Genomic DNA, 26,951 nt, shown 5'->3' on the forward strand with positions numbered 1-26,951 from the left:
AAGGCCACAAGGTCATATGATAATAATTAGATTGTCTTTGCTCCAAGACCTAGTTTTATCAGAAGGGAACAGCAATTCCAGTTTCATTCAAGGGAATGCATTTTTAATCTGAGAGGCTGCATTTCCAATATGTATTATAAGGCATTTTCAAAAGGATTACTGCGCTTTGCTTTCCACTAGTGTTCAAGTCTTCTATTAGGCTCTCCAGCATGTTTTGTTTTTAGGTTTCGTGCCGTCAATTCCACACAAAAAAACACATACCATAAGAAGTACAGAGAGTGTCAGCCCCTCCAACCTCTGGTTGTCATGTGTTTTATGTACTTTGCATTCCGTTTTGTAACGATGCTCTTTAACGGTCAGATATTCCAGCATTATGGGACTTTCTTTCCAAGAAATCCAGGGGCAACAGAGTGAACAGGTTGCCCAATATTGACAAAACATTTCACTTACAAAAAAACCATAACTAGTGGCTTTGTAAACGTTTGTTTGACTTTTGATAGACCTAGAAACTAGCTGTCCACACTCCCGGTCACTGTTTACAATTTAAATAACAGTTGCTGCTGACGAAACATACAAAGTATATTTCTTTTTGATTCCACTTGCTGCTTTTTTTTCAATTACTACATCATCAATGTTCTCATTGTTGGCCTTCTTCTGTTTATGTATTTGGTAGTTAATTTGAGTAGCTGGTTTTATCTTTCCTTTCAGTAATCTAATTGTCAAGCGCCCTGGCAGTGGACATGCTTTGGACATGCTTTGGACATGCTTTGGACAATTTACGGACACCTGGTACTGGTCTTCAACTGTCATTATGTACTGCATATATAGTGATGAAGTATGGGTTCCAACACCCTTCACTATGCGGAACTATGTCTATTTTTTTTGCTTGGAATACTTTCGGGCATGGTTGTGTGGCAATCACAGATAATTGCTGTTAGCATAAGCTGAAGCCATTTATGTTGTGGCACCCATTTTATTAGCCATGTGATTCTGCCGTCTTCACTGTTGCTTGCCTTTCTATTCTGCTTGAGTCATCAATTGTAGTTAACTCCTTCAGTACTGAGCCAGAGCACTGTGTAAGCTCATAAAGGCCTGTAGCTGCTAGAATGCACTTGTTTTAGAATGTAACTGTCAGGCTGTTCCAACTGATGTAAGCAGTTCTGTCCCCCTCCCACTTAGTTGACTGAGTAATAATTGTCTGACCATGTTAGTCGATAGCTATTCCTGTGTATACCTGTACTTTCTATTTGAGTCTCCATGCTTACTGTGCAACAAACTGGGTATATAAGACCCTTGTTGCTGTATTCCATGTACTACCTCATATAATGCCCGAGGGTGTTGTATTGATGTAGTCCCACTCATGAGTGATTAATAAACGTGTTATTTAATATTCCAGCTTCCGTGCCAATCTCTATTTTGTTGGTTTAAGGACCAGTGGACAGATACGGGTGAACCCCTGCACCGATGGGCTCCTAAAAAGGCTCATTTCTACAATTGCCACACTTTACCCCCAAATGTGTACTACAATCTCAGTAGCTTTGATCTCTTTAACCATTTTCTTTAGGTGGACACCTCATGATGTATTTTCAGTAACCATCAATCCCAACCAATTTCTCTGACCTTGTCAGTGAACTGCCTCCCTTCCTGCACATCTACGCCAGATAGCTGCTGCCCCTGACCCTTGCAGGTCTAAGATTTTGAGGCCCAGTGAAGAGCCGCTCTGTCCACTGTCTCTCTGCTTTCTGCCTTTCTGAGCTTTTTTTCCTTCCTTTCATCTTTTCAGCTTTCTGTCACTTTTTTGTCACTTTTCAATCTCTTTTGTCTCTTATCACTTTTTACAACTTTTCCCTTCTATGTCCCTTACGCTGCTCATTCTCTGTGGCCCGCCACCCCCGAGCACCGCTTTCCCACGTCCCAGCTGCCCAGCCCTCCCCTCAGAGTACTTAATGGCAGCCAATATAACGCTGCGCCGGTTGTGCGCCGGAGGCAGGCCAATAAACAAGCCTGTCTGTGCCCGTCCACACCTGTACTGCATCCAGCGCCATGGATGCTGGTTCTTGGGCCATCGACCGCTACGATCCCAGCACCTTCCATGCCGTCAACATCGGACGCCACACCGCCTGTTGCCAGGCATCGCCGAAAGACACCCAGGGCCCTTTTTTCTGCTGAAACTGCAGCTGCTCCTTCACCTGCCACCACACAACAGCTCACCCCCGCACGACCGACAAATACTGGACCCGACTGCCTCAGCTGTATCCTGCTTAACACATGATCATTCCACAAACATGCCGTGGAGATCTGGGAACTACTCAAATTCATCTACCCCTGACATCGTCTTCCTCACAGAAACCTCGATGAACTCTATCTCTGCCCCAGACATCACACTGCCATACCGGACGGCTACAAGATCATTCACAAGGACCATATCAGCAAACCGGGTGGAGGCATCGCCATGGTACACAAAAGCACTCTCTGCCTCACCACCTACTTAGACGACCACTCAACCAACATGGAGCACCTCCACTTCCAGGTCCAGACCAACCTGAACACCAGTCTTTGTGGCACCCTCAACTACAAACCCCCCCGTATACCCTCCACCCTTCAGCGACATCATCATTGACTTCATTGCACCCCACGCTCTCGCCTTCACAGACAGCATCCTACTCGGTGACCTCAACTTTTACTGGGACAACTTCAACGATAAGAACACCTCATCCCTGCTGGAGAACCACTGTTGGACTTAAGCAACTGGTCACCTCCCCAATCCACTCAGCAGGACACACGCTTGACCTCATCTTCTCCGCTAGCGACAACGTCACCTTCAACCACACCTCTGAGCTCCTTTGGGCCAACCACCACTGAGTCCACTTCTCCTTCACCAAACCCACTGTACACCACCACGCCCACCACTACCCTCACAAAGGTTGGAACATGGGCATTGAAGAAAAACTCACAACCTCCCTCAGCACAACCCCACCACTGGCATCCAGGGACGCTAATACATCAGCACGAAACCTCCACAGATGGATCTCCATCTGCCCCGACACACTGGCTCCTCTAAAGAAAGCCCCTGGCAAGCGACACTCCAAGAAAGCCAGCTGGTTCTTTCCCCCCTTCATGAGTCCAGACACACCTGTAGATGGCTCGAGAAGAGATGTAGGACAAGCAAGACCCCGGAAGACCACCCAGCCTTCAAAACCACTGTCACTGCACACCACCACCACATTAGAACAACAAAGAAAGTGGCCCTACAAGAAAGGATCAACACCACTGCACTCAATAGCAAAGAAGTTTTCGCCATGGTCAAAGAATTCACCAGACCCTCTACACAGACAGCAGACATCCCACCGTCCCAAGCACGCTGCAATAACCTCTGTACCTTCTTCAACCGCAAGATTAAGGAGATATATAAGACAGCTTTGATACCCAAGACCCTCTCACCCCATCGCAACCACCACACCCAACGGCACCAGACCCCAGCAGACCCTGCTAAGCTGGACCCCCCCATCCCTGACAGCACCCTCAAGATCACGAAGAGCACCCATTCCGGTGCCCCCTCGCCCCCCTGCCCGTACGACATCTTCAACAGAGCCGGCACCTCCATCGCCCGAACTCTGCTGCACCATCAACTGCTCCATCAACTCTGCCACCTTCCCGGAAGACTAGAAACACGTAGAGCTCAATCCCTTGTTGAAGTAACCCTTTGCCAATCTGACGGACCTCAAGTACTTTAGACCCATCTCTCTGCTCCCCTTCCCAGCCAAGGTCATTGAGAAGGACATCAATGCCCATGTTTTTGCATTCATAGAAGCAAACCACATCCTGGACCTCTCCCAATCTGGCTTCCGAAGCAACCACAGTACTGAGACACCCCTCCTCACTGTCAAAGACGATGTCCGCAACCTCCTCAACTGAGGCAAAACTGCAGCCCTCATCCTCCTGGACCTCTCAGCCACATTCAATACAGTCTCCCACCGCACCCTATGCATAAGACTTTATGACACTGGCATCCACAGCCAAGCCCTAGAATGGACCCACTCCTTCCTCACAGGCCGAACACAGAGAGTCAGACTACCACCGTTCCCCTCTGAACCCACAGAGATCAGCTGAGAAGTGCCTGAGGGCTCCTCCCTGAGCCCCACTCTCTTCCACGCATTCTTCTAAACGTGGGCACTATAAGGTTGGCTGCTGAGGATGATCAAAGTGGCATAGAAGTAATATATCTGGTCAGTTTATTTTTAAAATAGTCAGTTCTCCGTGTAAGGCCTTATCGGTGTTGCACAGCATCTTAAAGTGTATCCTTTTATTGACTGGCAGAGTCTTGGCCACTGAGCTTTGTCTAGGTATTCCCAGCAATAAACAAGCTGCTGAGGTCTGCAGAATTTGTAGTTTGCAAAGGATTTGTTTCTCTCTCTCTCTCTCTCTCTCTCTCTATATATATATATATATATATGTATATATATATATATATATTTTTTTTTTCCATACAAAAGGAGCGGCACAAACAGAGAGTTTTAGAAGCCTTTAATCAGCGCTTCCCCCACCAACGCGTTTCAGCCACACAAGGTTTTGTTCACGGTCAGTTGGTCCTTCTACTATTTTCAATTATATACTGGCCCATGTTAGTCGTTATGGAGCATTATGGGATATGTAGTATGAAAACAGTATACACACAATTTTAAATTAAAAGAAAGACTGGTGTGATTGTATTATTTACATTTCATTATGTTAAATAGTTCATGTTAAGTCACATGGGCAATTTAAATCCAAGTTCATGTTTGTAATAGTTCCAGAGCAATGTCAGTTATATCATTGGGTATAGTACCCCAATCCTATTTATAGACTGTGCAGCTGGTACTGTTATAGTCACTCTAAATGTACATGGAGATCCTCTCCAAAATTCATACCTCTCGGTATTTTTGTTCGTAACCGGATGATTAAACGGGACTCAATTTGTCGCAATTTCCGAACTGAATCACCACCTCTCTCCGTTTTGGTTAGCATTTTCAATCCATAAAATCGCATTGTTTTCCAATCTCCTTCTTGGCATGTGTTTATATGTTTTGCTGTTGCGTAAAGCATGTTTTTGTTTTTCACAGCCCTGATGTGTTCCAGGATTCTCTTTTTAAGCATGCATGTGGTGCTGCCTATATATTTGCTCCCGCATTTGCATTCAATCACATAAACCACATTTTTTGATGTGCAAGTGATTTGTTGGTCAATGTGCATTGTTTTCCCATTTGGTTCTTCAATGCTCTTTTTGCTGATTCCAATTTTGCAAGCTTTACACATATTTTTTCGGCATCCTCAGGTTTAGAGCAGTTTCGTTTGAGCCTTAAGTACTCTCCATATGGTATACTTTTTAAGAGTGCTTGTGGATGGAAACTAGTTCCATGTAACACACTATTGGTGGCTGTTTTTTTACGGAACTGTGTGGTTTCTAGTTTTCCATTTGAGATATAAATTTGTGTGTCCAGAAAATCGATTTGTTTTTTATTTGTTGTGCATGTGAACTGTAAACCAACCTCATTTTGATTCAGTTTTGAAAAGTAATTTTGAAATTCAAGATCTGATCCATGCCAAATTATAAACAAATCGTCTATATAATGGACCCACAAAATGATCCGTTCCAATTCCTGTTGGTTGTTCATATTCCATGCCACTGTTTTTGAGGATGCCGAAAGAAAATTGAAAGAATGCAAGATGAGATTCAAGTCAAGAGGATATGAAGATCGTGTCCTACAAAAATGTAAAAAGAAGGCTGATCAAAAAACAAGAGTGGAATTGTTAGTTGAAAAACCAAAAATCACAAACAAAATTGAACCACCGAGATTTGTAACCACTTATAATAAAGAAAGTGGAATCATCGCCAACAAAATGAAAAAATATTGGCATCTGATATCTGGGGATCCAGATATAGGAGAATTGGCAGGCAAGCAACCACAAATCACTTATAAAAAGAACACATCTCTCAAAGACCTCTTGGTAAGAAGTCATTTCCAGCAAAAACCTGAGACAAATTGGCTTAAAGATCAACGTAAAGGATTCAAACCTTGCTCCTCGTGTAAAGCTTGCAAAATTGGAATCAGCAAAAAGAGCATTGAAGAACCAAATGGGAAAACAATGCACATTGACCAACAAATCACTTGCACATCAAAAAATGTGGTTTATGTGATTGAATGCAAATGCGGGAGCAAATATATAGGCAGCACCACATGCATGCTTAAAAAGAGAATCCTGGAACACATCAGGGCTGTGAAAAACAAAAACATGCTTTACGCAACAGCAAAACATATAAACACATGCCAAGAAGGAGATTGGAAAACAATGCGATTTTATGGATTGAAAATGCTAACCAAAACGGAGAGAGGTGGTGATTCAGTTCGGAAATTGCGACAAATTGAGTCCCGTTTAATCATCCGGTTACGAACAAAAATACCGAGAGGTATGAATTTTGGAGAGGATCTCCATGTACATTTAGAGTGACTATAACAGTACCAGCTGCACAGTCTATAAAGAGGATTGGGGTACTATACCCAATGATATAACTGACATTGCTCTGGAACTATTCCAAACATGAACTTGGATTTAAATTGCCCATGTGACTTAACATGAACTATTTAACATAATGAAATGTAAATAATACAATCACACCAGTCTTTCTTTTAATTTAAAATTGTGTGTATACTGTTTTCATACTACATATCCCATAATGCTCCATAACGACTAACATGGGCCAGTATATAATTGAAAATAGTAGAAGGACCAACTGACCGTGAACAAAGCCTTGTGTGGCTGAAACGCGTTGGTGGGGGAAGCGCTGATTAAAGGCTTCTAAAACTCTCTGTTTGTGCCGCTCCTTTTGTATGGAAAAATGATTGCTTGGGTCTGGATCCGACCCCCGAGTTGAGCACACGCTGCGGAGCGCTCTCGTGGTCTGCTGGATCACTTTGTGACAAAATATATATATATATATATATATATATATAATTGCTCCGTTTACACCTGCCGCCCGCTCTCAAAGGCTGGTGCCTGCTTGTCGGGGGTGCACCCGACATACAATGTCTGCTCCAGTAGTCCCAAACCGCTCTCACGCGGTAAATGTACCGCTTGAGAGCGGTTTGGGACTACTGGAGCAGACATATATATATATATATTCACTGAAAAAACCATAGGTTTGACACCAGTTATAGTTAGCTGGAAATTTTACTCGCATAAAACCAATGAAATTCCCACGTTATAGTTAGTTGGACTCACTATAACTTGCGCGTGCAATGCACTGCTGATGACGTCACATATTACATCACTCATGACATGGTCAGTGACATCACTCATGACATCACTGATGACACCATCCAGTGAATGTGTGTATTTTAAAAAAATAATTATGTGTAATATATGTATATGTAAAAGTTGATGGAAGAATAAATGTTTAAATAAGTGTTTACATGGATGTTTTTTTAAAAACATAATGGATTGGTTAACTGGCTTATTAAGTGTATCTTAGTGAATACATATATTAGTGAGTAATGTTTAAATATTTAAATATATGGATTAGTGTTTCACTTTGTGTATAAGTGGCTGCATGGGTTGGTGAGTAGCTACATGTGTAGGTATATGGGTTATTAGATTTTTTTTAATATCAGTATGAGTGTCTATATGTTTGGTGGGGGTATTACTTAGAACATAGATGCATGAGTGACTGACTCTCTGTTTGTATGTGTTTTGAAGACAGCATATGTGCAGGACTGTATGGGTGGATGAGTGTGTATATGTGTGTGTTAATGAGTGAATGACTGTCTCACTAGTGTCTTTGTCAATAACTACATATGTTTTAATTTAATTTAATCTAGTATATGTGAATATTGATGTATATAAGTGAGTATATGTGAGAGTAAGAGATTGTAAGAGTTCCTGTTTAAATAAGTATGTGTTTCTTTAAGTGATTGTTTAAGAGAGTAAGTATGTGTAAGTTTCCTTAGAAGTAAGGTGGTAGTGTGTGTATAGCTGTATATGCAAATAAATGGATGTTCAATAGTTTATTTGCATGTGTGAGTATGTGTGAGAGTATCTTTTGGATGACTGTCGGTGTGTAACAGGATGTATAGGTGTATCACTACATATGATTAGTGAGTATATGTATGAGTGACTATATAGAACTGTTGGTCAATGAGTGAATGTGTATATAGATGGTGGAATTATTGAATTGGTTGTTGTAACTGGTATGGGTATCTCCATTTTTTGAAAATTTTAGTTTCTATTTTTGAATATGTGTTTCAAGGGTTACATTACAGTGAAAAGAGGTCTGTCACTCTGTCACAAGGATGGTGTCATCAGTGATGTCATGAGTGATGTCACTGACCATGTCATGAGTGATGTAATATGTGACGTCATCAGCAGTGCATTGCACGCGCAAGTTATAGTGAGTCCAACTAACTATAACGTGGGAATTTCATTGGTTTTATGCGAGTAAAATTTCCAGCTAACTATAACTGGTGTCAAACCTATGGTTTTTTCAGTGAATTTTATAGGTTTTTTAAATGCTAATTCCTAACTATAACTGGTGTGAAACCTATGGTTTTTTCAGTGAATTTCATAGGTTTTTTAAATGCTAATTCCTAACTATAACTGGTGTGAAACCTATGGCTTTTTCAGTGAATTTCATAGGTTTTGTAAATGCTAATTCCTAACACTATATAGGGCCTCAAACCTAAGTTTTTTTCAGTGAATTACATATGTTTTTAATAGCTAAATTATATAACTATGATAAATAATATTTTTTATAATAAATCCTATATTGTATATTTATATAATACTTTTTTTATGTATATTTTTCCCCTTTTTTTTTGTTTGCCTTGGTCCGCTCCCGGTGAACGCACGGGTAAGCGCAGTGTTTTGGCGCGCCCCGGTGCGCGTACCAGTGAGCGTGCCGTTAGCGCCATTGCCGCGAACGAAAACAACATCGTGACGTATCACGTAGCCGCGTGATGCGTCATATGACGCACGGCGTAAGCGCACCCGGAAGCACCCGAGCGCATTCGATCGCGCAACTTAAGCGCCCCGGGGCGCGCCCCCGGGCACGCACCGGGGTGCGTAGCGTAAGCGTGTCGGGTCATGTGATCTGAAAATAACACTTTTCATTGGTTCAGATCAGTTTTGGTTTCCAAATGATGAAAGCCTGGATCATGTGACTTGAAAATAACACTTTTCATTGGTTCAGAACAGTTTTGTTTTCCAAATGATGAAAGCCCCCACCTTTTTTTTTCATTCTCACTTTGTTCTTTGAGTGAGGAAGACCTGCTTTTTTCTTACAGATATGGCTACAGTACTATCAGCAGCTGGAGCATCTGCCCCACCACCACCACCACCACCACCACCACAAGGACCACCAGAACATCACATTGGTGGTCAAGAAGAAGAGTAGGAGGAGGAGGAAGAGGAGGAAGAGAGAAGGCAGTTCCTGCCTGAAGACAATCCCCCATACAAACCTAGGGAGCACTTCATATGGGAGTTTTATAAAATCCCAAGGGGTTCCAAAAAAGTAAACGCTGCAAAGGTGACCTGTCTCATCTGTGGTGCTGTGCTATCCAGGGGGAACCCTGCAAAAAAATATTCCTTTGGGAATCATACTATGATTCGGCACATGCAGCGTTTGCACCCTAATAGCTATTCTGCAGCAGAGGTGAGAGAACTCTGCAGAAACCTACCCCAATCATCATCCAGAACCTCAACAACCATAGAACCCACTCCATCAAGTCCAGAGGCAAGTGAGATGTTTCCAAATATACAAACAAAGTTTGGGGGATACAAAATTGTTTGTATATATTGTAACAAAACAATTAGTTATGGTGAGCAAAGCATTACACTCATCAATGTTGCTGGTGATAATCACAAATGCCCGAGGAAACCTTAATTTTTCCTGATTTTTTTTTTGCTCCAGTTGAGCCGTTTTCAATTCCCTGTTTTTTGTTTCTCCCCAAAAAAAGTAAAAAATGTTCAAAAAAACAATTTAAAAAATCTAAAACAACAAAACGACCTCTAATTTATAAAAAAAAAAAAAAACATTTTAAAAAAACTCTGTCATCCTTTTTTCTCCAGGGTACGCGTACCGGTACGTGCACCGGGGCGCGCACCGAGGCGCGCACCAAAAAAAAACGAAAAAAAAAGAATGAAGGAGTGAGCATGAGGGAAAGGGACAGAGAGAGTGATGTTAGGAGAAAGAGAGCTAGAGGGAGCAACACAGAGGGACTGTGTATTAGATAGTAAAACAGTGAGGGAGGATTAGAAAAGAGCAGTGACTGTAAGTAAAGAGGGGTGAAAGAGGGTAGATAAAAGTGAATAAAGGTAAAACATGGGAAGTGACAGAGAGAAAGGAGAGAGAGAGTAAAGGAAGGAGTGACTGAAAGGTAGTGAGTGAAGCAGCAAAGAAAGGTAAGTGAGGGAGTGTGGGTGAGTTGTAGGGAGTGAGCATGACGAAAGAGTATTGACAGAATGAGGGGACAGAGACAGCGACGGTAAGAGAGACAGAGTGAGGGAACGGAAGTGAGGAACTGTGAGGACAGACGGACTGAGAGGAGTGACAGGAGTGAAGTAAATGATTAAGGGAAAGGGAATGAGTGAGGGAGCAAAGGAAGGGAACAGAGGGTAAGGAAGTAAAGCAGGGGGACTGAAAGAAGTTGAATGTGGGAGGGGAGTTAGGGAAAGGGGAGTAAACATGGAGGATAAGAATAAGTGAGGGAAGCAGAGTAAGGAAACAGGAGTGAGGTAGGGTGAGAGAATAATAGTGAGGTTAAAGCAAAGGGTGATGACAAACTACATTTTTTAGTCACACTTACCATATAATTAATGTAACTTTAATTACATTTTTTTACTACACTTTGTATCTGTGAAAGAGAGAAGAAAAAATAAGTTATAATTAGTAAAATATATATTTTAAAATAAAATATACAAATGAAGGGGTTAAAAATCATAACAGTGTATTAAGAAATAAAGTACGAGTGAAAGACACAGAAAGGGAAATAAAGTAATGTAGAAGGACAAAAAGAGGGTAAAAGAAATAGAAGGAGAGCAAATTACTAAGAGTAAGGCATATAGATTCACTGACAGAGAGGAAGAGAAGAAGAGAGAAATGAACTGAAGGTAAGAAAGATACTAAAAGAATGTGAGTTAGCAAAACTAAATCAGGAAACAGGAGTAAGTAAAAAGACAATGACTGAGAGGGAAAGGAGTCTAATTAAGGATGCATTTAGAAGAATGAGGAATGGAAGATAACTGAGAGTAAGTGAAGGAGAGTCCTAGAGTGAAGGGATGAAGGGAGAGAGGATAATATAGAAGGATTGAGGGAAAAGGAGTGAGGAAGTTAGTAGGCAGAGAGACTAAGGGAAGGACTGAGTGAAGTGGAGTACAATGAGTGAGGAAAGGAAAATGAGTAAGGGAGCAAAAGAAGGAAAGAGAGGAGAAGAGGACTAAAGCAGTGGTACTGAGAGCAAGTGATTCGGTGATGAAAGTAAAGAGAAGAACATTGAAAGATAGGAAATGAGGGGTAGTAATGGAACCGGACTAAAAGAAATGGGGTGAAGAACGATGAGAGAGGAGCAGTGAAGTTGTTGTAAGAGAAATGATAGAAGGTAGATAAACACAAGTGAACATAACACAAGGAGAGTGAGGGACTGAGGACATAGAGGTAGTAAACGGAAAATAGAGAAAAGCGGTAAAAAAAGGAGCAAACAAAGATAAGCGAGGGAGAGTGGGTGAGTTATAGTGATAAAGTGCAACAATACTGGTGAGTGAGTAAAGAGGAATTACTAAAAGAGCAAAGGAGGAAAAGGGAAGTAAAACAGAGAGACTGAAAACTGAAAAGTGGTGCAAGGGAGAGAGGGGATGCAGACAGTTGAAATGGACATGAGGGGTTGTGAAAGAAGTGGATTAAACGAATGGGTGTGAAACAGAGTAAGAGAAAGGCAGTGTGAGTGAGTAAAGAGAGCTGAAAGAGAGAGGAAAAAGGAAAGTGAGTGTGAGACAATGGGAATACAATATAAATTACACAATACAAACTATAGAATAATTTGTACAACATGTTCGATAGTTTATTTGTGCTGTTCTCAGAACATATTGAATTTCACTAAAAACAGTGAGTTCAAACTATTCATCATATGACAGCGGGAAAAAAACACAATCAAAAAGATTGTGTTTAAAAAAAAAACATATAAACTTACAAATCACATATGTACACTAATCTTTGATTCACTTACTTTTCCTTTAGGCCAAATAGTACATCATGAAGGTCCTTTTCGTTGGAAGGTACTCTGCTGTTCTCTAAAAATTCCATTTCATCGACTCTCTAGAAAAAAAGCTCCAAGAACATCTGAAATATGTTTCAATGTTTTCATATACTCCTTCTGTTCAGTCATGACTCTTTGCTCATTCCTTCACCTTTCCTTAAGGCCAAATAGTGTCAGATATATCAGTATATTTTCAAATTACTTAAAACAAACTCTAAAATTACCGTTTTCCCGACGTTCTGAAAGAAAGGCTCAAACAACATTTTCACAATATTTAAATATTCATAATTCCATCTCTGGCTCTCTCATGTTGAACATTTCCTATAATACTGATAACACTTACTATGCGATCCACTTACCGTACCTTTATGAGAACTATAATTTTTATATTATCTTCATCACTTTTACTCACAATATAATTTTAAACAGCAAACTAACTTTTATTAACTGCTCCCGTCTTCATAGGGCAATTACCTTTACTTTAAATTTTGGTTCTAAAAACACTAGGTATGAATTTTTTAAGTCAAAAGGCAAACGTTGTTTGAAAGTCAAATGAGTGTCATTACAGTTAGTCCAACCTTTTCGACATTTTAAACAGCATGTGTAATGCCCTGATGTTGTTGAAGGACCGTCATGATAAATAATAGCTACAGTTGCAAAAGTTCTTCCTGAAATTGTTAACTGAGAAGCCACGAAATATTTAATAGAAGTTGTCAATTTAGTTCCATCGGATCTACATCGTTGGAACATTAAAATGACATACTGACCATAATTTTGTATAAATAATGTGGACAGCATTGCAGACTTACATTGGGTACACACCATATTGTGATCCGCTGCTTTAACTAGATTATTAAAAGGCACTGAGTTGCAGTCTGGTAAAGTCAAATATATAAATCTTTCAGTGTCTATTGTAGTACTACTTGATAAACTACAGTTGTCACAGTCATGCTGCCATTGATAAGAAAGGCTAAAAAGATGTTTTATATCTACACATACATCAAACATATACATTAAAAATTCCTGACAATCCTGCTGAATATTCTGTGAAAATTGATTTTGACCAGAACATATGTCTAGAAGATTTCGAATTTCTGAAACACTTTCTATTTTTGCTCTATCACTGCTACATTTCTCAAACACAGAATTCAATAAACAGCAGAATGTTTGATCCCGATTTTACACAATATGTTCTTGTAAATTTTGAAGAAAAAAAACAACATTAAGCACTACATTAGCATAGCAGTTGATACCAGAACTGTTTTCAAACTGAAATCCAACAACATCTTTAACAGAATCCTTTTTCTTTCTGCTTACAATTACAGTTTCATCTACTTTTTGTCTTTTTGCCACTACCTCACTGCAATTATTCTCATTTCTTCTTTTTCGGCCTACCACACGTTTTTCAAACAGAGGATATTGAGGCAAATGTGGAGCATACTCTCTTCTTAACCTATTATATTCTTTAACACAATCTAGATCTGCACAAATCTTTGTTTCATCACACTCAATCAAGTACAATCCTGATAAAGTTCTGACTCGTGATAATGCCACATATGCCATACCCTCTTTAAACACAGAACTTCCAATGTTCACCAAAGCACTATCTACACTTAAACCTTGAGATTTATGAATTGTCACCGCATATGCCAAACAAACAGGAAACTGTTTTCGGCGAACATATAAGTCTTTCACAAGCAAAAATCTAGCTGAACAACGACAAATTTGTTCTATTTCGTCAATGCCATCAAATTAAATTTTTTAAATTTCAATTCCATCTCTATTTTTGTAATTCACAAAATCAACAACATGACCCATTGCTCCATTTACCAGACCTCTTTCAACATTTAAATTCCTTCTCAAAATGATACGACAATTTAAACACACATTCAGAGTCTTTTCAAAACCAGCAGTTTTAGATATACTCTTCTCTAATGAATCCAATTTTGATTTCAAATTTTCTGACAAAATAATTGTTGCTCCCATATGCTCTATTTTATCTATAGCTTCCGGTTTCACAATCTCTTCATTTTCTAACTTTAACATTTTGTGGTTGAAGATGGAACATTCTTGCAGAGTTGGCATCAAACATATCCCAGATTTTTTTTCAGTAATTTTCTAAAAAATATTCTCTGGAAGAATGTTTTCATTTGGATACAAATTTGAAATTAATCGTGCATGTAAAGCTTATTTCCCATGCTCACTTACTTTTCCGATTCTTACATCTTGTAGAATATTTTTATAATCTTCATCCTTTGCCTGTCGCATATTTTGAAGCAGTTCTGCATATTTGAAATTTAACCATATATTAACGTTTCCAATGCTTCCTAGGCGCTTCCTGGTATCTTCATGCGTGAGCATTTTAAACACTGGTTGTCCTTTCACTGGAGTCAACTGCAGTAGATCTCCAAAAACAATAATGTGTTTTCCTCCGAATAAGACATCATAGTCTGTTCTAAGAATTTCTTGCATTCTTAAATGCACAAAAGCAAGCATTAGATTTGAGACCATGCTTACTTCATCAATGATAAGAAGTTTCATTTTCTTCAGGACTCTGGAAACTTCAGAACACGCATCTCCAGATAGCTTGTTGTATTGCAATTTGTTATCATGCTCAACTGGTAGCATCAGTAAACGATGTAAAGTAATCCCTTTAATGTTATGTGCTGCCAGCCCAGTTGGAGCGGTAACAACACAAGACAGTGATGACTCCGTCCTTTTCTGCAGATAAGTTGCAATTGCTTTAATCAGAAAACTTTTTCCAGTTCCCGCTTCTCCACTCACGTACAGTCGCACAGGCTTAAATGATGTACATGAGCACTCTTTTTTCTCATGACTGAATCCATGTTCAACCTGTTCTGTGACTTCGTCATATATCTGTTTCTGCTCAAGGTTTAGTTGTTTCACCAAATCTTCTAAGTTAACTACATCATCTTGAGCTTGTTCCATGGCTCTTTCCACCTCATCCATGGCAGTGACAGCTTCATTTTGAATAATTGGTCCTCCTAGTGGATCGTGACTCAATGAAGCAGAACTCTGACTATCTTGAGAACTGTCTCTAGCAATCTCTACAGCAATTGTGGATTCTTGTTCTATTTCTTCGTTCAACATTTGCAGATAATTTGGAAAATCAGGACATTCTATGGTATCCTTGGTTGCATTAAAAGAATCTTCGTAACAGAGAAAATCTCCAAGTAGTTCCTCTTCTGTACGCCATGGCTTAAAGAGTTGCAAAAGAGCTAAATAGTAAAATTCCCTTTTCTCTGGATTTTCGCAACTCAATTTTCGATGATTAATCAAATGGCCTTTTCTCTGCTTCACTAGACATCCTTCACACCCAATGATAGCATATATTCCATTAGTGATATCTTCTCTGATGGTCCTCTTATAAATATAGTTTTGCAGAACTTCATACAAACAACTGTTCTCAAGATGACTACTTCTATTTGGATAGTATGTATCCAACATGTTTGTCTTCAAAATATCTGTACTGTTTGGTTCTTTCTCCGCCAAATACTCAATTTCTTGTACAGATTTCAAAACTCGGTTTCGTGTTGCAGCAAGACCTAGACTCACCCAAATAATTGTTCTAGACTTGGCGTAGAGACTTGCTGATGATAACCGATCAGAACATTCATATGCTCCAATTTCTCGATGCGACAACATCTTCAAACTGAAACTGTATAATTTTTTACTTATACTCTTTTCATGTGAAATGTCCTCCCACATTTCCTTCAGTTCTGTCTTTTCTTTTTTTGTGATGTAAGACGTCACATATCGAGCCACAGCAATAGAGTTGTCAGCAACAAACTGAATATCCATGTTAGCATTCCACATGGACAAAATCACTGGGTTGTAGTCGTTGATGTACTTGGACTCTTCGTTTCTTTTTAAATTGTATGTATTTTTTGGTGATTTCCTCGTAACAGTATGTCGCAGAGAAGACATCAAATTATTTACTCTTCCTTTAGAAATCACTGGTCGGGGAAATCCGAAACGACATTTTGTGTAGAACTTGTCCTTGTTTCTGAATTTTCGACGACAGTACTTTCCACAACGATGTGATTGAAAGCGTAAAACTTGTTGCCTTAAACTGTTTTCTTCGGTAGTTTTCGGAACAGCACATGTTGAATACTCTTCAATGAAACTCATCACTGTGTCATCTGAATCTGTTCCAAATTTGGGTGCATCTTTAATCCATAACAACATATGTATGTGAGGAGCACCTCTCGCTTGACTCCTTTCTCCAAAAGAAATCCAAAACCTCTCCAAGGGGAGGATTTTTTTTGTTGGTAATGAAAGACATCATAGCTTCAGATCTATGACTGAAATATCTGCATACATTCACTGGATCCAAAGAACACAGTTCTCCAGGTGTTTTGAATTCTATATTTTGAATGTTTGCATTTGCCTCTCGTAGAAATTGAAGTAAGTCGTCCCATGCATACTCAGCACAGCTAAGAGTGAGGAACCATGTAGGAGTTCCTAAGTTTCTTAGCATACATTTCAATTCTCCATGACGACGGTACCAATACTCGTTTGTACCACGCTGACATGACATGAGATTGATTAGATGAGATTCCAAAATATTGTCTTGCAGATTGACTTTCTCCATAAAGTCCCTCGCCGAAACATTTTGCAGATGTGCTCCACTTTTCAGTATATGGTTTACTGCATAAGAAATCCCAGACAAGTCACTTTCATACAGTAGATGAAACAAATATGGGATGCATTGACGAAACCTTGGATCTTCAGCATATAATCTTAAAGTCCGGTATTCAGATGCTGGAATTTGAGGTGGTCGATCGTCATATCGTCCACCTCGACCTGTTGGAAATAGCTGTGGAAAACAACAAGCTTCCAAACTTTCTTCCCATACACTAATGGGACTTCCTTTTGCTGCTTTCATTTGAAACAAGTCAATTGCATTCCCCATTACTTCTTTGGAATGCAAAGGATGAACAGTATAATGGTCATATATTTCTTCACTTCTAGACACATCAACTTTTTCAATTTGGCCGGCTGAACAATCACTGTCTTCTTCTGCAGCTGTTTCCTCTGCTCCAACACATACATCTTTGTAGTACTCATTGTTTTTGACCAAATACAACATTGCCTTTTTGACTTTCCTAACATCCACTAAATCTTGCCAGATTTTCTTACTCTTTGTCGGAACCCCATTAACTAGAACAACCAGAGGTTCCTCTTCCACTTTCTCTACACCAATTGTATCAATATTTTTCTTGAAATCTAGAGGCAAATAAACAACTCTTCCCTTTAATCCTCTCTGTAAATCCGAAGGAGGCAATTTCCCTATCTTAGGCTCCATGCGAACAATAGCCTGAAAAGGATGGACACATTGAATCAAAATAGATTCATGTGTATTTAAATCCATCAATTCAGGAGGAATGTCTACCAACTCAAGATTATTATGAACAGCTCTAGCAGGCATTCTGTTTTTATTTAATTTATTATGACAATATTTACAAATACGCTGATCAGAACTCAAATCAAAAGAATTCTCCACCAACAAAAAAGTTGCAAAATTCTTCCATTCAGTATTATTTTCCATTTCACTTTCTGCATATAAATCAACTAACCTAGTCTGAATCTTATAATGAGTCCGTCGACAACACACACAAGTAAAATTAGGCCTTTCACTTGATATCACCTTAAACTTGGTAATTTCCTGGTCAAACTTTTCTGTAGTTGAAATGTGTACATTGTCTTCCACATTACCTTCTATTACTGTGTTAATTTCTACACTGTCCTCTTTTTCACCAAAGTAACAAATCTCAATATCTTCACAAATCATCTTCACATCTAATTCAGTTCCATGCTAAAGAGCACAGTTTAACTGTTTAAGCTTAAGTGCTGGACTTTTTGCATAATACAACATTCTCACTAATTTCCTCATTTTGTTATGATGCACTGCTAACATCCTAAAATGATGAAAAACACTCTGACATACTTTTCTAGAAAGACAAGTCAGTGAATGCCCTTACAAACCTGTGTTTTCTCTCACTCTGCAAGGATCTAAGTCTTGCAACATCTTCATTTTCTGTTTTAGACTTTTCTTACTATATGTACGTAAGAAATTACGAAGCAAATCGATTGAATCCTGTCGCACACTACAAATACTACTACACTTCCAAGTGTACACTGGACCCTTAGTACGTCTCCCTAAAACTTCATCAGTTAACACCTCTTCTGCATTTCTAGACACAAGTTTCTCTTTTTCAATCGGACAACCGTCTTTCACCTCATATGCTCGACCACTGGTGTCAACTGCATGCACCAAATCATTCTCCTGGAAGTAACTCTCCTCATTAAAAAATGGCTCCCAACTTGAACTATGCATCCATTCTCCAGAAAAAACTTTACAAAAATTAGTCCGATTAATTACTCTTTTGCATCTACTCTTTGATTTGAAAACATCAATTGTCTTGTTAAGTGTCCTAATTCTATTGATTACTAAAATAAATAATTTTTTCTTAAGTTCAAAAGCCTGATCAACAATCTTCTCTACACTTTTCTTTTTCTTATAAAAAGCAGCTCTCTGTTTACCTTTTTTAATATTTTTTAACAAATTTAAAACCTCCCTATTGCAAAACATTCGTTTACGAATGTCCCTAAATTGGTTTTGCCTTCTATTCCTATACATATTATTCTCTCCTGCTCCAGTAGTAACATTTTTGGGGGGCCTCTCCTTCCTTTTCAAATTTGCTCTCTCCTTCTGTATATTCCCATCCTCATCAACATTTTTTTTTGATCTACATATGTTCCAAAAGAAAGACTTAGTTGTCTTACCAGGAGCTTTTTTCCTGTTTTTTGAAGTATTTGTTGTAGACGAGTGCTTTAATTCCGTTGCTGTTTTTGATTTTTTCCGCTTGGCATCTTTTCTTCTCCTCTGCCTTGAGGGCATATTTCCTTACTATTGAAATCTTGATTTCAATCTGTGTTAAAGAAAAAAATAACACATTTTAGATCACTATTACCAAACAACAAAGCAATGACAATAAGCAAACGATATAAACACTAGTTTACAACATATCTAAGTTTATATCACAGCAACTATGTAACTAGGATTAAGACAGAGAAAAAGAGCTAGAGGAACTAACACAAAAAGACAGAGAGAGTCAGACAAAGAAACAGGTAGAGGGAGTAAAACATAGAGAAGGAGTAAGACAGAAAAGTGTATAATATGTTGTAAGACAGAAAAAGGATGTAATAGGGAGAGGGAGTCAGTCAAAGAAAGGGACAAAGGGAGTAAGTCAGAAAAAGGATGTAACAGGGTGTAAGACAGAGAGAGGGTGTAAGAGGATGTAAGACAGAGAGAGGGTGTTAGAAGGGGAGAGTATGTAAAAGAGACTAAAACAGAGAGAGGCTGTAAAAGGGAGAGAGAGAGAGTAAGTTTGAGAGAGGGTGTAAGAGGAAGTAAATCAGAGAGAGGATGTAACAAGAAGTAAGTCAGACAGACGGTGTAACAGGAAGAGAAGAAGAGAATAAAAAAAGTCAGAAAGAGGGAGAGAGGGTGTAAAACAGACAAAAGGTGTAATAGGGAGTAAGTCTGGGGGAGAATGTTACAAAGAGAAAGTTTGTAAGACGGAGTAAATCAGGAAGAGGATGTAAGAGAAAGTATGACTTACAAATTGCTGTAAAAAAGAGAGAGAGGGAATAAATTAGGGACAGGGTGTAAGAGAAAGTAAGTCAAAGAGAGAGTGTAAGAGAGTGTAACACAGAGTCAGGATGTAAAAAGGAATAAGTCAGAGAGAGGGTGTTAGAAGGGGACAGGTGGAAAAATAGAGTAAGTCAGGAAGAGAATATAATAGAGACTAATACATTGTTGATAATTCTTGGTAAAGAAATGTTGGTGCATAAAGGAATTGTATTTTCTAAATGAGTGAGGTTTCAGTAGTGTAATGAAATGCTTATACATATGACCTGTGCTCTGTTTTGTAAATGTTATTTAAAAAAAGATTTCGGGCACATGAATTGGTTTTACATTATTGACAAGGATTAGATAGTATCTGCATGATTAAAAAAATATATTAGAACATTTCACAATCATGTCACCTGTGTTTCCTCAGATTAGTAAACAGATTGTGCAGATGAGGTGAGGCCAGTCCAGGGGTGCAGAGGAGATAAGTCCTGTGTCCAACAGTGCTGTGGACAGGACTTACCTCCTCTGCACCCCTGGACAAGCCTCACCTCATCTGCACAATATGCTTACAAATCGAATGCTTGTACATAGGACGAGCGCTCTGTTTCTTGAATGTTATTGGAAAAACGATTTTGGGGCAAATGAATAGCTTTTACATTTTTGAGAAGGAATAAATAGTGTCCGCAAGATTAAATAGATATATTTGAACCTTTCACAATCATGTCACCTGTGTTTTCTCAGATTAGTAAGTACATTGTGCACATGAGGTGAGGCCTGTCCAGGGGTGCAGATGAGGTAAGGCCTGTGTCGAAGAGTGCATTGGACAGGACTCACCTCCTCTGACCCTTGAACAAGCCACACCTCCTCCGTGCACCCTGGACAGGCCTCAATGTATTGGGAATAATTGATGGTAACAGGATGCAGATAAGGTGAGGCCTAACCAGGAGTGCAGATGAGGTGAGGCCTTTCCAGGGGAGCAGAGGTGTTGAGGCCTGTGTCTAAGAGGGCAGTGAAATGGACTTCATGAAGCCTCTCCCCCACTGCACTCTTAGACACAGGCCTCACCTCCTTTGCACCCCTGGACAGGCTTCTCTCCCACTACACTCTTGAACACAGGCCTCACCTCCTCTGCACCCCTGGACAATCCTCACCTCATCTGCAACCCTGAACAAACCTCACCTCATCTGCACCCCTAGACAGGCCTCAGCTCATCTACACCCCTGGACACGCCTCACCTCATCTGCACCCTGTTACCATCAATTATACCCAATACATTGAGGCCTGTCCAGGGGGCACAGAGGAGATGAGTCTTGTCCAAGAGTCAGAGGACGAGAGTCCTCTACACTGCACTCATGGACACAGGCCTCACCTCCTTTGCACCCCTGCACATACCTCACCTCATCTGCACAATCTACTTCCTAATCTGAGGAAACACAGGTGACATGATTGTAAAAGGTTCAAATATATTTATTTAATCTTGCAAACACTATTTATTCCTTCTCAAAAATGTAAAAGCCGTTCATTTGCTCCAAAATCGTGTTTCCAATAACATTTACGAAACAGAGCGCAGGACATATGTACAAGCATTCCATTTCACTACTGAAACCTCACTATTTTTCAAAATACAATTCTTCTATCTAGGAAATGTTGATACCAAACATTATCATTAAACTTAACAAAAAGCAAGAAGAAAAAAGCTCAATCTGCTCCCTAATCTAGAGTAACACAAGTGACATGATTGTGAAAACTGCAAATATATTTATTTAATCATGCACACACTATTTATTCCTAGTCAAAAATGTAAAAGCTATTCATTTGCCCAAAAATCGTTTTTCAAATAAGATTTAAGAAACAGAGCGCAGGTCCTATGTACAAGCATTCCATTTCACTACTGAAACCTCACTATTTTACAAAATACATGTCCTCTCTCTTGCAAACATTGATACCAAGCATTATCGAAAACCATGACACAATTCAACAAGAAAAAAGCTCAATCTGCTTCCTAATCTGAAGTAAGACAGGTGACATCTATGTGAAAGCTTCAAATATATTTATTTAATCATGCAGACACTATTTATTCCTTCTCAAAAATGTAAAAGCCATTCAATTGCCCCAAAATCGTTTTTTAAATAACATTTAATAAACAGTGCGCAGGTGGTATGTACAAGCATTCAATTTCACTACTGAAACCTCACTATTTTACAAAATACAAATCCTCTATCTTGCAAATGATCTTACCAAGCATTCCAACACCAAAGAAGCTCAATGTGCTTCCTAATCTGAGGTAACACAGGTGACATCATTGTGAAAGATTCAAATATATTTATTTAATCATACAGACACTATTTATTCCTTCTCAAAAATGTAAAAGTCATTTATTTGCCCCAAAATCGTTTTTTAAATAACATTTTAGAAACAGAGCGCAGGTCCTATGTACAAGCATTCAATTTCACTACTGAAACCTCACTATTTCACAAAATACAAATCCTCTATCTTGCAAATGTTGTTACCAAGCATTATCAAATAACATGACACAAACCAACAGCAAAGAAGCTCAATGTGCTTCCTAATCTGAGGTAACACAGGTGACATGATTGTGAAAGGTTCAAATATATTTATTTAATCATGCAGACACTAATTATTCCTTCTCAAAAATGTAAAAGCCATTCATTTGCCCCAAAATCGTTTTTTCAATAAGATTTAAGAAACAAAGCGCAGGTCATATGTACAAGCATTCCAGGTCACTACTGAAACTTCACATTTTTACAAAATACAATTCCTCTTTCCAGCAACAACTTTTTATCAAGCATGTTCAAAAAACATGAAAAAAAGTCACATTAAAAAACCACTTTTTGCTTACAAATCTTCTCCATAGAGTATACAAGTCTCTATCTATATTAAACGAATCATTACTCACCTTTACAAATGCTTTGGGAGATTGAGAACAGTGTCAGACACACACACCAATATTTCTTTAGCAGAGCAAAAGGTATGTACTCCAGGCACTGCAACCATGAATGGCACAGAAAACCTCTAATTCTACACACATATCCCTCATGTTAACCAATTAAAACTCTTCCCTCTCTATTTTCAAACCAACACCCTTCCCCCCCTCAGCCCTTTCTACCAGTTACCATAGCAACTCCCTCCTCACTGAACTCTCAGGTTTAAAAGTTTATTCTACAATGTTGCAAATGAACTCAGCAAGGATGTTTGACCTCTCAATACACCAGCTTATCCGGTTCTATGTTTCTTTAAATGACTTTTTCTTAACCATTCAAATTACTTCTTTCACAGAACAGAAGCATGCACCCTAACTTTCAGTTTTCAACTATCTGAATCCACCAATCATTGCTTGTGATTCAAGAGCACTGAAACTCCACAGTTTTGTTTTGCAAACTCCTACTGTTCCAACTACCATTTCATTCCTACACTTCATCTGACTGCACCAGAACCTCCTCTCACCATATATTCTGTCTGGATTATTGGACATAGCTACATCCACTGGGCTCAAAGGTATGCAGCTATCAGAAATGTTCACAACCTTGATTTACCAAATGTAGACATCAAGTGGATTGGCCAGAGAGGATTGAAATGTCATCAATTGATACCATTGGTGAAAACCTTTTACCATCTGCCACACCCTGACCTCATAATTTTGCACTGTGGTGGAAATGACCTAGGCACTTTGACTGGGGTAGGTCTGGAAATACTTTTAAAGGACACCTTTGGGCAATTGATGACACTTTTTCCACAAACTGCCTTGGTATATTCCAATATATGCCAAAGACAGAAATGAAAGTGGTCCAACCAATTTTGTCCACAATTTGAGAAAGCACGGAAACATGTGAATAAATTTGTTTCTGCTTACATGAGAGACTATGGAATGGGTTCATGTAAAGATGATATCTTCAATCCAGGATAGATAGTTGAAGTAAATGTTTAATAGTAAGAAGTAAAGAGACCTCCAGCTCCTTCCACAGCTTCCTCTGTACTGTCTGCAATTCACATTACAACATTCTAATCACCTAGCAACGTCTCACCATTCTAAGAAGAAGAAATCCCAACACATCTCCCCCCATTACAATATTGGAAGAAATGCACAATTGAAATACATAAAGAAAAAACAACATAGCATACAGTATAATTAAAAAGAAAACAGTCTATGGAGCATTACACTTTGCAACGTTGCCGCAGCTCCAAGCAGAACCATCATCTAAGATGAGAACATTTTTCTTTACTAATTTTACTTGCTTAGGTTGAGAATATTTACTCTCTCCCTTAGTTACTATACCGGATTTCTTTGTCACCACCCAATCACCAACACATATATATGGATCTTTCACCCTCATTCTGAGATTGTACAAATGAGCAGAATTACGCTGCTTACTGACAACATAATCTCTCACACTTGATCGGTCAACCCACACACACTCTTTGTTCTTCAGCCAACCTGGAACTTCCTTCAAACCAGGTTCACGTCCTTTTAGGGAAACAAAAGGAGAGATACCAGTGACCGAATGTGGAGTTATCCTGTAAGACCAAATCATCTTCTTAAGCTCCTCAGCCCACACTAAGCCATTCGCTAATGACAACTGAATATTCTCCATTAACAATCTATTGATCCTTTCTACAAGGCCATTGGCTTGTGGCCTAAACAATGCAACCCTCTCATGGCAAATTCCCATACCATCCAAAAATTCCTTCATTTGCCTCGACACTAGCTGCACACCGTTATCCGATACCAAAGTTTTTGGAATACCTTCATTCAAAAATGTTCTTTCCAAAAAACGTATTACTCTCTTTGTGTCTATGCTCTCAGTGGACTCCATTACGAACCACTTAGAATGATAGTCTACAAGAACCATTATGAATCTATTCCGAGTGCCCAATTTGGAAATTGGTCCCAAAAAATCAATGGCTAATTTCTCCCAGGGCCGTACCGGAAATTCAACGCAGGAAAGGGAAGGCTGCCTAATGATTTTCGTTTTGTCGCTGGCAGCACACGCATGACAATTTCTAACTAACTCATTTATCTCACCATCCATCCCTGGCCACCAATAAGATTCGCGAATCCTTCTTTTGGTCATGTTCCTCCCCAAATGGCCTTCATGCGCTATGCTCATGATCTTTGATCTAAGATTGCACGGTGGCACCAAACGATTTCTCCTCCACAAGTTGCCCTCTGATACACTCAATTCAGCTTCAACATTAGAAAAACCCTTCAAGCGAGTGTCGTTAAGGGATTCTCTAGACCATCCTTCGGAAACATGTTTCATAACTAAAGGAATTATTTGATCATCAGCCATGGCAGACTCCCAATGACTTTTATCAAAAGCGAGAATTTCATCACAACTAATTACAGAGTCTTCAACTTCGACCAGATCTAGTAAGTTTATAGGCATCCTGGATAAACAATCCGCAATAACATTTTTCTCTCCTTTCACATATTCCATCTGAAAATTGTAATCAAGCACTGATAAAATCCATTTCGATATTCTAGGGGTGACATTACCTTCCAAACCTCTACCTCCCTTAAATAAATGCACGAGAGGCTTATGATCTGTACGCACTCTGAAGGGCAATCCCCAAAGAAAATATTTAAAGTGTTTAATTCCCCATGTGCAAGCAAGAGCTTCCCTCTCAATGACCGAGTAAGACACTTCAGCACCCTGTAATCTTCTAGAGGCAAAACCTATAATTCTTTCCACACCATCAGATAACTGAGAAAGCACAGCTCCAAGTCCTACAGCACTGGCATCAGTGGTAAGCAAAGTTTTGGCCTTAACGTCAAAATGGCCCAAAGTAGGTGCATGAATAATTCCTTCTTTCACACGTTTGAAAGCATCCTCACATACTTGATTCCATTCAAACACCACACCATTCTTCATCAAACGCCTTAAAGGCTCAACCACATCCGAAAAATTTCTAATAAATTTAGAACAGTATTCAGCTAACCCTAAGAAAGATCTTAGCTGATCTTTGGTTGTTGGCGTGGGAGCATCATTAATCGCAGAGATTATACTCTTTTTTGGTTTAATACCTAAACCTGATATTTCATGACCTAGATATGTTACACAATCTCTCTTCAATTGACATTTTTCCTTCTTTATGGTCAGGCCATTAACTTCCGTACGCTTTAAAACTTGTGTTAAAATCTTGTCATGATGTTGACAATCCTTCCCAACTACTAATACGTCATCCTGGAAACACAATACATTCTCGACACCCTTCAAAATTCTCTCCATCACTTTTGAAACACCGCTGACGCCGAAGCTAAACCAAATGGCATCCTGCAATAGCGAAATGCTCCCAGCGGTGTTACAAACGAGGTAAGGTGTCTAGATTTCTCATCTAAGTCAATTTGGTGGTAGGCTGCAGACATGTCAATTACGCTAAATATCACACCACCACCCATGGCACTCAGCATTTCAGAAATATTAGGCAGTGGTTGCCTGTCAACCCATATATTCTTATTCAGATCGCGCAAATCTACACAGAGACGAATTTTGGTTCCACCATCTTTGGGCGCGACTACAATGGGGGCGAGCCACTCAGATGCTTCAATAGGCTCTATAATCTTTAAGTCTAATAATTTGTCTAATTCTATCTTCAGGGGTTCCCTCATTAAGTGTGGTAAATTTCTTACTTTATGGACCACAGCCACTGCATTTTTCTTAAGAATAATCTTATGAGAGAATCCCTTCAGTTTTCCTAACTTTTCCGTAAAAACATTAGGAAACTTCTTCATCACATCTGTTTCAAAAGTATCAATGCTAAGAACAGAGAATGAGGAGACAGGTTCAGGAGCATTGGGGTTTAGCAAAATACCTAGATCTTTCTGGTGACGCCAGCCAAGCAAGTTAGACCCTTGCTTAGTGAGATATACTCTCCCAAACACTTTTTTGTTTTGAAACGTGATCACCATCCATTTGAGACCTAAGATATCAATGGTCTTACCACCATATCCTACAGCCCTTATATCAGGAAGGGTCCAAGAGTTGAGA

General features: G+C 39.3%; 1 protein-coding gene across 1 annotated transcript in view; it reads left to right on the plus strand.

Annotated features, from left to right (window-relative positions):
* Positions 1-26,951, plus strand: part of SORBS1 (sorbin and SH3 domain containing 1) — a 1,860,906-nt gene that overhangs the window by 619,608 nt on the left and 1,214,347 nt on the right. The window lies entirely within an intron of this gene.

Source organism: Lissotriton helveticus, chromosome 5_1 (genome assembly GCF_964261635.1).
Source record: "Lissotriton helveticus chromosome 5_1, aLisHel1.1, whole genome shotgun sequence".
Lineage (NCBI taxonomy): Eukaryota > Metazoa > Chordata > Amphibia > Caudata > Salamandridae > Lissotriton > Lissotriton helveticus.